Source organism: Meles meles, chromosome 7, assembly GCF_922984935.1.
Source record: "Meles meles chromosome 7, mMelMel3.1 paternal haplotype, whole genome shotgun sequence".
NCBI classification, from domain to species: Eukaryota; Metazoa; Chordata; class Mammalia; order Carnivora; family Mustelidae; genus Meles; species Meles meles.
In genome coordinates, this window is record NC_060072.1 from 142,144,978 (window position 1) to 142,156,022 (window position 11,045).

Genomic DNA, 11,045 nt, shown 5'->3' on the forward strand with positions numbered 1-11,045 from the left:
TATTTGCTAAAATTTTAAGTCTGTCACTAATTCAAGTTCACTGATTTGTCCCCCTTTCGGTGACCAATCAGCTCTTTGTCTCATTTAGAGAATTGTTTATTTAGAGTACTTTTGAACTTTGAAAGTTCTTTTTGTCTTTTCTTTGTACCTGTCATTTTCTCCCTCATTGTGTCCATGTTTTCCTTTAAATATCTGTGTTTAATCGATGTTTCATCTGGTTTTACTTTTTTTTTTTTCATTTTGGCTATTTATATGTCTGGTTATATTGGCTGATTTTTTTGTTTGTGATGAGGCACATTTTTGTACATTTGCCATTTCTAATAACTATTTTTGGATGTCAGACAGTAATATTACATTGTTCAATGTGTGAATTTGCTGACTTCCTTAAAAAGTATTGGGTGCTGCTAATTTACAGGCAGTTAATTGACTTCCAGATTAATCTGATCCCTATTTTAATATTTGCAAGGTTATGTCTAGGGGAATCTTCCCTCTGAATCTACTTATTAATAAATCTTGTCTCTCTGGGGTTTGTACTCTATTCAGGGGGATCAGCAAGTACTTTCCACTCTTACTAATCAGAACGTTAATATCTCTCCCCAACTTGTTTGAGCTCTGAGAATTGTTTATCTTCTAACTCTATGTTTGGTTTTTGTCTTCTAACTCTATGTTTGGTTTTTGTCTTACTGTCTTTAATTTCAATTTGGCTTGCATAGTCTAGTACTCATCAAAAACTCAAGAGGATGTCTTACAGATGTCTGGAGCTCTCTCTCTATAGTCCCTACCTTTCTGGTACTTCTACCTACAAATTCTAGCTTCCTCTGCTTCCAAGAACTCCAGTTTCTTCCTTTTCAAGATAGTCTGCTGAGTTCTGTAGTTTCCCACCCTTGTCCCTACAGCCCAAAAAGTCTTAGTCAGAAAGCCATCATGATCACAAGACTCGCCTCATTTTTTTTTTTCCTCTCAGAAATCATAGTCCTGGGGCACCTGGGTGGGTCAGTGGGGTAAGCCTCTGCCTTCAGCTCAGGTCCTGATCTCAGGGTCCTGGAATCTGTCAGGCTTCAGGCTCCCAGCTCAGCAGGGAGTCTGCTTCCCCCTTTCTCTCTGCCTGCCTCTCTGTCTGCTTGTGATCTCTTTCTCTCTGTCAAATAAATAAATAAAATCTTAAAAAAAAACCACAATCCTGCTATGCTTATTATCAAAAATCCAAAAGCAACTAATGTACATTTTTCCTGTTTTACACTCGTTTTGTGGAAGGATTATATTTGGTACTTGTGACTCTATCTTACTTGGAAGTATAAATCTCAAAGTCTCCTAAGTTATATTTTATCTATAATTATCATTTATTTGGAGTGGAGAAGATGGCAATGTATTAGATTTTTTAAATTTGCAGATAGAATAATTAATTAAAAATAATGTTTTAAGAAAATAAAATTCCTATTAATTATCCCTATTTTTTTTAAAACACAGTATCACATGTTTTATATCTTATGTTTTCTCTTATGGGATATTTAATGTGTTCTCTACTTTGGGATTTACTCTACTAGGATTAGCACTGCATTTATATAAGGAGTGAACTGTATTTAGAAACATATATCATGGGGGCGCCTGGGTGGCTCAGTGGGTTAAGCCTCTGACTTCGGCTCGGTTCATGATCTCCGGGTCCTGGGATCGAGTCCCACATCGGGCCCTCTGCTCGGTGGGGAGCCTGATTCCCCTCTCTCTCTGCCTACTTGTTATCTCTCTCTCTCTCTGTCAAATAAATAAATAAAAGTCTTAAAAAAAACATATCATGGATATATTTAATCATAAGAATGAAGGCTTTGGGATTTGGGATGGAAGATGAATAGGCAGAGCACAAAGGATGTTTAGGGCAGTGAAACTACTCTGTATGGCAGTAATGGTGGATGCATATCATTCTGCATTTGTCAAATCCAGATAATGTACAGGACCAAGAGTGAACCCACATCTAAACTATGAATGGGATAGTGACATTTCATCATAGCCTCATGGATCGTAAGAAATGCGCCCCTCTGATGGAGAGTACCGATAGCCGGGAAGGCTCTGTATGAGTGGGGCCAGAGGTATATGGGAAATCCTTGTATTCTCCATTTTTCTGGAAACTTAAAACTGCTATTAAAAAAATAAAATCTTTGAAAAATGAGGCCCTCTGCTGTTAGCTTTCAAGGACCCACTCTGCATTGGAAGTTAACAGGAGTTGAGCAGAAACGTAGAAGGGGGTCATACAAAGAAAGTGTTGGAATATGTTCCCACAGAGATAGGGCAATGAGGCATCTGCAGTGGAGGGTGTGGCCCAAGCGCCTTCAAAAGTCCGTATGTCCTGTAAGGCATTTTAAGTTGTTTGCAGGGGGACACCACACTGTAGCTTCCTTTGTATCTTCAAGTCTACAAGTTGCCTTGTAGAGAAGCAAATTCTTCATTTTCCTTCATGCTTCTTATCAGTGTTGACAGGTGGCAAAGAGAGAATAGCCTCAAGGCAGGAGATGGGTGCAACTGAAAGTCAGAAGATTATAGTAAGAAATGACCAGGAGAGCTAAAGTTCTTGAGAACTGACAGAAATCTTAGATAAGGTGTTGAAGTTAACACATCTACATCCTAAAGAACCTCAAGTGACATCTGAATGTTCCTAAACTTTGCTTAATAATATTTATTTTTCGATAGTTAATATAAAGCTTCTACTTTATGTGGATCTTTGTTATTGTCATTTGCAGTTTTTATAACTTTATGTTTAAATACTGAGCGTTCAAATCCCTATGGACACATGACCGGGAGTTATTTCTTTTTTTGATTATAGAAAGGGACTGTAAAATTTCCATAATATTCAAGAAATGTGTATTCCTTAGTATGGATAAGTGTTTCGTATTTCTTAGAGGAAGACGGTGGAACTTTAAATTTCAAGGTTCTGATTTGTTGCCTCATTTGCATGTTCATATATACAATAATTACCCTTTATAACTGAGTTTTTCTTCTGTAAGATGAGAATTGCCATCATTTTCAGAAATGGACATTTTAAGGAGAACTCACTTAAAAAAATGTTTGTAGAACACTGTTCTTCTAAACTGAGGTATAATATATCTGGGAAATGCTACTTGCTACATCTATTTATAGAAGATTTGTAATTCATATTGTTACATTAAAAGCACATTATAGTAATTGTGAATTACTATAGTAAATTGAAACGTGTTTGGTTTTTTTTAAGGTTTTATTTATTTATTTGACAGACAGAGATTACAAGTAGGCAGAGAGCAGGCAGAGAGAGAGAGGAGGAAGCAGGCTCCCTGCTGAGCAGAGAGCCTGATGAGGAGCTCAATCCCAGGACCCTGGGATCATGACTCCAGCCGAAGGCAGAGGCTTTTAACCCACTGAGCCACCCAGGCACCCGAAACGTGTTTATTTTTAAATGCAATCTTCGCCTATCTTATTTGAACATAAATATATATTTTTTCAGGTAATGTATAAAAACATTCTTCACAATAATGTTCTGTCTACAGAGGGCAGAATTTGGAAATTCTTATTCACAAGCATTATGGGACAGTTTGCCATCAAGGGCCAATAATTATATGTAACATATCAATTCGTCACTTCTTTTATTGGTTCATATTTACTTCTCTCTTGAAATTATTTCCTTATGGTGTTTCTTTCAATAATGTTTCTGTGTTACCTCTGATAAAGTCATTTAGAGATTTATAAGCTGTTTTTTATAAATTGATATTGAAATTTTGTCTCTCATTTGATCAAAACTATGCTGAAACTGCATTCATATTTCTAGATCATTCTGTCCGTTATCACAATGTCTTGCTAGACATTCTATTTTCTGTCTTCATTGCTGGTAATATAATTTGTTCAAATGCTGGAAACAGGATGAAAAAAAATCCACAGTCTATTAATATTGCTATACTAAAAATATTTCTTTTCAAATAACATCTTAGTTTCAGAAAGCACTCATTGTATTAGTTAGTCACCATTATTAAATGCCAAAAATGGTGATTGGTGACATTCTTTGCTTGGCAATACAAATTGAGGGAAAGTAGGAAAAATATTGGCCCAGATGAGTACGCTTTTTTTCTCTATGGAAACCAAAGCAGCCTTGCCAAGATAATTTATTTGGCATACATTACGATCAGAACACCCAACTCAAAGTTGATAATCTTCTCCCTTTTAACACCAATCGCTCTTCTGTTAGAGTTGTGTGAGGACACTATGGAAACTTTCTACTTTGGTTATTACCAGTTGTATCTTGGTGCAAAATCGAATGGAGAAGATGGCAATGTGTTGGATTTTTTGATTTGCAGATAGAATGATTAATTAAAATTGATTTGGGGCTCCTCGATGACTCAGTTGGTTAAGTGTATAATTCTTGATCTCAGCTCAGGTCTTGATCTCGAGGTCATGAGTTTAACCCCACACTGGGCTCCACACTGAGTGTGGAGGCTACTTACTATATATATATGTTTTAGGAAAATAATTTTCCTACTACCTCTATTTTATAAAAACACAATATCTGCTGTACAAATATCCCATAACAAGTGTTTCAGGACACCATTACATAGCCATGGTTTAGGAAAATAATTTTCCTATTACCTCTATTTTATAAAAACACAATATCTGCTATACAAATATCCTACAACAAGTGTTTCAGGACACCATTACATAGCCATGATTTTGCTAAATATGTAGGACAATTAGGCCTTCATAATTTTTTTGCTTGGTTAATTAACTAATGTATAATAATATAAACTGAACTTATTTTTTTTTACTATCCTGGATCTTTCATTATAATTTTAATATCGAATCAACTTTTTGGAAGTTCATTTTAAGTCTCTCAAATACTCATCAGTATGTAACAATCAAACAAGTTTTTTACCTTAACCCAGTGTCACCCAGAGGTATCTGTGCAACACTGTGCTTTTTTTTTTCTCTCTGTATCAAACAGAAAATATTTAGAGGTAATAGTTGGCTTTGAGAGTTAAAGAATTCACTTTAGTATCTTAGATCTTGATACCCAAAATATTTTCTTATAACCCTGTGGAAGACATGTGAAATGTTTTTGCCTATCCCAAGGATAGGTAGCTGGCAATTTAGTTTTAAGTTGACATCGTTTTACATAAATTTTGACATGCTAGTTTTTACATAAAGTGTTGAATTCCAATTGAGTAATTTGTTTTCACATTTCACCCCGATTTAATTTAAATAGTAAAATGTAGAAGATGAAAAAATAACAGTTCTAGTACTAGTGTTTATTAACTAAATGTGATCCTAATAAAAATGAAATTAATTATGTGTGGTTAAAGTGGTAAATTTTTAGTCTTAATCTAAAGCTAATGTAGGAAATGCCAGACCTATTTCATCAGCTCTTGTACCTAAAATATACTTACTATTTTGATATTTTGCAATATATTTTGTCTTTTGGGATGTCCTACCCCTTTTGTGCACCTGGCCCAACTCATGATTTATAAATCATGATGTATTTACTTTTTATATATGTTTACAGGAAAGCTTTATACAGAAACCGGTGTTACTAGTAGCAGCTATCCCAAGAAAGCTGAAAGCAGGTTTTCTTTAATACTTATTAATATATCCATGTAGTTTCCTTTACCATCTTTGCTGGGCAATTTAATTTAGGTAGTCAATTTTAATGAAGTAGAGTTAAAAAAGTCGTTTTAGGAAGATGTGTATGTCTTTGTATCAAATATTTTCTTTTGTGTGTGTGTATCAGATATTTTCATGAGGACTTGCCTGAGATCGCTGCACTACAACTTTCATAATTATAATAGTCTCTTTGCATTGAAATATAAATGAGGATGATATTGAAATAGGTTATCTCCTTTTTCTCCACTGTTCTCAGTAGTTAACACTTAGCCATATAACACTTTGGGCAAATGAGAAAATGCACCTCTTACTCCAGGCAGATGAAACCATGTACCAGGGCCTGTGGTTGGTAAGTGGGTGCTAGTTTGCATTTGAGCTCCCTCTTGCCCCGTTAGCTGAGGGCCTTTATCCAGGGCAGTACTTGAACAACTTTCCCTCATGGCCCTACTCACCACTGGGACTCACTTTTTAAGAAGGCTCAGACAAGGGGCGCCTGGGTGGCTCAGTGGATTAAGCCGCTGCCTTCGGCTCAGGTCATGATCTCAGGGTCCTGGGATCGAGCCCCGCATCGGGCTCTCTGCTCTGCAGGGAGCCTGCTTCCTCCTCTCTCTCTGCCTGCCTCTCTGCCTACTTGTGATCTCTCTCTCTGTCAAATAAATAAATAAAATCTTTAAAAAAAAAAAAAAAGGCTCAGACAAAGGTAGCAGAGAAATTGAAGAGCACGATTATTCAATTTCAACCTTGTTTATTCTTCTTGGGGCCAGCCAGCTCCTATTCATGAAAAAGATCATGATATTGTTTTCAGTTTTTAAAAATTGAAATATGATACATATAAAATCTACTCTTATATAGTGAATTTTAGTTTATTCGCAGAATTGCACAATCATCACCTCTGTCTCATTTCAAAGCATGATATAACCCCAAATTAAAGCCCCCCATTCCTCCTTATTCTTCCCTCCCCTGACCCCTGCAACCAATAATCTACTTCTGTTCTCCATGGATTTGCATATTCCCTATATTTTATATAAATGCAGTCATATAATATGTGCTTCTTTTCTGTTTGTCTTCTTTCATTTAGCTTAATCTTTTCAAGGTTCTTCCATATTGTGGGCTATATCTCAGCACTTCACTAGTTTTTATGACTAACTTATGTTAGTTGTATGACTAACCTGTTGTATGACTATACCACATTTTGTTTATCCATGCAAAAACTAATAGTTATTTGGATTATTTCTGTTTTTTTTTCTATTAATAACAATGCTGCTATGAAAATTCATGTGGAAGTTTTTGTATTGACGTGTATTTTCAGCTTTGTTGGGTGTGTATATATATATATATATATATAGTGTTGGACTTAATTGGTCATATGGTAATTCTACTTTTAACTTTTTGAGGAATGAACAAAACTACTTTTTCAATACCTGTATCATTTTACATTCCCAACAGCAATGTATGAGGGCTCCAAGTTTTCTACTTCCTTGCCAGTGTTTATCATTATCCATCTTTTTTATCCCAGTCACTCTAGCGTGTGTGAAGTGGTGTCTCATTGTGGTTTTAATTTGTATTTTCCTAATGACTAATGATGTTGAGCATCTTTTCATATGCTTATTGTCAACTTACATATCTTCTTTGAAGAAATGTCTATTGAAATCCTCTGGCCATTTTTTCAGTTGGGTTATTTTTCGTTTTGTTTGTTGAGTTGTAGGTGTTCTTTATATATTCTAGAGAGTAGTCTCTTATTAAATAGATGATTTTGAAAATATTTCCCTCCATTCTTTGTGGTAATTTCACTTTTGATTGTGTCTTTTGAAGCATAAAAGTTTAAAATTTTTATTAAGTCTAAATAATTTGATTTGTCTTTCTTGTGCTTTTGTTTTTATTTCTAAGATATCCATTGCCTAGTTTAAGGTCATGAAAATTTACATTTGAGGTCTCTCTAAGAGTTTTATAGTTTTAACTTATTTAGAAATTTGATTAACTTTTAGTTACTTTTTGTATATGGTATGAAGGAGTGACATGAAGGTATTTTTAGGTGTTGTAAAGTCAAAGCAATATTTAATCTGGTCCTTTGAGTTCATTAGCAAAAAATCTCTTAAAAAGTATGAACATGTCCTCATATCAGGGAGATCATATGATAGTTGTCTTTCTCCGATTGACTTATTTCACTAAGCATGATACGCTCTAGTTCCATCCACGTTGTCACAAATGGCAAGATTTCATTTCTGGAGAAGCAACATGGGGGGTTAGGGGGATAGGAGAAGAATAAATGAAACAAGATGGGATTGGGAAGGAGACAAACCATAAATGACTCTTAATCTCACAAAACAAACTGGAGTTTGCTGGGGGGAGGTGGGATTGGGAGAGGGGGAGGGGGCTATGGACATTGGGGAGGGGAGGCGAACCATAAGAGACTATGGACTCTGAAAAGCAACCTGAGGGTTTTGAAGGGTCAGGGGTGGGAAGTTGGGGGAACAGGTGGTGGGTAATGGGGAGGGCACGTTTTGCATGGAGCACTGGGTGTTGTGCAAAAACAATGAATACTGTTACGCTGAAAAAAATAAATAAAATGGAAGAAAAAAAAAGTATGAACAGCTGTTGGTTTTTGTTTTGTTTTGTTTGTTTTTGCTTTCAATCAGTTTCATATTCCAGTCACGTTCAGAGATCTCATATGACAAGTTCCCTTACCTTCTATGTTACTTTCCCCTTCTATTACCATTCTTCATCTGTTTCAAATGAAATATAGCTACCATGAGACTATCAGCTCTGAATGGGAAAGTATCCCTTTTAATCTGGTTGTTGACTGGAATCACATTTTTAACTAAGAAACTTCCTCAGTCTCTGTCATTCAAATGCTTTTAAAATCTAATCACTTCAAAATTTTCAGTACCCTAAGGCCTAGATTCTGGAACTGTCTTTATTTCTTTGTATTTCTACTCACTGCTGGGCAAGTCTTTCCAGGACTCACGATTTTTTTTGTTAGTATCTTATTAAATTCAGACACTGACACACACAAGTGTTTTGATTTCTACTCCCTTCCTCTAGAACTGCTGGCTCGACCATAGTCTGCTGGTGGGTATTTCTTTTTGTGAGTCCTCAGAGAGTACAATATGTACTTTATAAATCTACAAGATCATCAAACATAAACTTCAGTGGAAGCACAAAGGCCTATATTCTCTGTATACAAACAAATAGCAAGTTTCTAGATCCACATATAACAAATATAAATTATGTTTAGATGTCAAAACAAGTCCCGAGTACTTACTCTGTGTGGAGTTTTAAGTGTATCCGGTGATATTGTCGGCAGTTGCAAAATGACCCAGTCACAGTTTCAGCCCTTGAAAAATGTTCAGTAAGGTAAAACTTGACAAAAATGCACTTTGTACTTTTTGGCTATAAAGTACAAATGATGTGAGTGTCATAGTTATTAAAAAGGAATTTAATCTTAAGAGGTATGTTTTCAGTATGGATTTTTAAAAAATTTAAACTTCAATCTTATTTGCAATTATAATTCTTATCAATACTATGTACTTTCCACAAGCTTTCATTCTTCCCTTGATATTTTTTTTTTCATTTTTCCATCCATTCAGTCTGAAAATATGTACGGAGAACATTATTCTGTATCCATTACTATAGAGTGGTTAATAGACAAAGTCTTAGTCCTCATAAAGCTGAAAAATCTAACTAGTATAGCTATACACAATTAAACGGCCACATCACTATAGTGTGGCAGGCGGGAAGTACAGGCAAGTGTTGTGTTATGGGAGAATCACCTAACCCAGACTTACTACGGGGTAAAAATGTGGCCTGTTAGGAGTTGGGGTTAACAAAGTCAAAGTTCATGAGTGGAGGTCAGGAAGGTCGAGGGAAAGGCTTCCAGGCAGAAAAAAACAGCACATGCCAAAACTCCAAAGAAGCAGATATGGAAGTGTTTTGACAGAACTGAATGCCAGGGGGCACCTGTGTGGCTCAGTGGGTTAAAGCCTCTGCCTTTGGCTCAGGTCATGATCCTAGGGTCCTGGGATCGAGCCCCACATCGGGCGCTCTGCTCAGCAGGGAGCCTGCTCCCCCCCCCGCCCCGCCTCTTTCTGTCTGCCTCTCTGCCTACTTGTGATCTCTGCCTGTCAAATAAATAAATAAAAAATCTTAAAAAAAAAAAGAAAGAAAAGAAAAAAGAACTGAATGCCGGTCCATTTTGCATCAGTGGGGCATGGTGAGTGTTTATGGAGAGCCGAAGGAACGGTAAAGACAGGACTGAACTGGTACATCGTAGCACAGGGAGTGGAGAGTGGATTATGCAGCTCCCCAAAGTCCTACAAAGCAGTTAGATGTTTTCTTGAGGACAGTTGGGGAGTTATCAACATATTTTTACCAGGAGGATGACTTTACATGAATTGTGTAACAAGGACCACACTAGCATCAAATATGTTGGAAGAGTAGGGCTCAAGAATGGAGGCAGAGAAGCAAGTCACCAGGCTGCCAACAAGGATGCATTCTTTTCAAAGACTGATCTTCGTACAAACTTTTCATCTTGTCCCAGGCCAGCACCATTTTGATGTGCAAAGAGGAGTGTCCTGAAAATGACTTCATTCCTACTGCTATATGATCCCCTACTAAGCCGTTACCATTGGTGACCATGGTTCCCTCCTCATTTATCTTATTCTTGTCTCTTTTTCTCAGTTCTCTTTCATCTTTCCCACGAGGTAGATTCACTTATATTTGGAGAGCAAAAAATTTGTCATCCATGTGGTTGAATCTCTTCAATAATTACTTAAATGTACAGTTTCTCATGGTCACAAAAATCAGTTCTGGAGACCAACCAGAAACAGACACCACCATAATAATAGGAAGCAAACAGTGTTTTGCACTATTAGACTGAGTTTCTTTAAAAAAAAGATATTTTATTTATTTTTGAGAGAGAAAGAGAGAGCATGAGCAGGGAGAGGGGCAGAAGGAGAAGCAGATTCCCTGATGAGCAAGGAGCCTTACCTGGGGCTCTATCCCAGGACCCTCAGATCATTATCTGAGCCGAAGGCAGACACTTAACAGACAGAGCCACCCAGGTGCCCCTCGACAAGTCTCTTATTGATATTGTATTCCATTTTAAATGATGAACATAAAAGACTGAAAAAGCCAACAACCCTAGAGAGGTCACTATAAGACTGATTATAAGAATATTGTAAAGATATTTTTATGAGATAAAATACAGAAGAAATTGGGAGGGAAGACAGTATTTTTATAAGCTTTTCAAATGACTTGAAAAACTGGTTAGAGCCAAGAAATTACAATTAAAACTAAACTGGAAGGCAAAGAGCAATGGTCTGTTCAATGATCAGATCCAAACTCTCAGTGCAGTGGTACGTACAATGTGCACGGACATCCAGAGTCTCAGAGGTGTCCCTTCTTAACTAGCTGATGAACTAAAGGGTTAATTTCTTTTA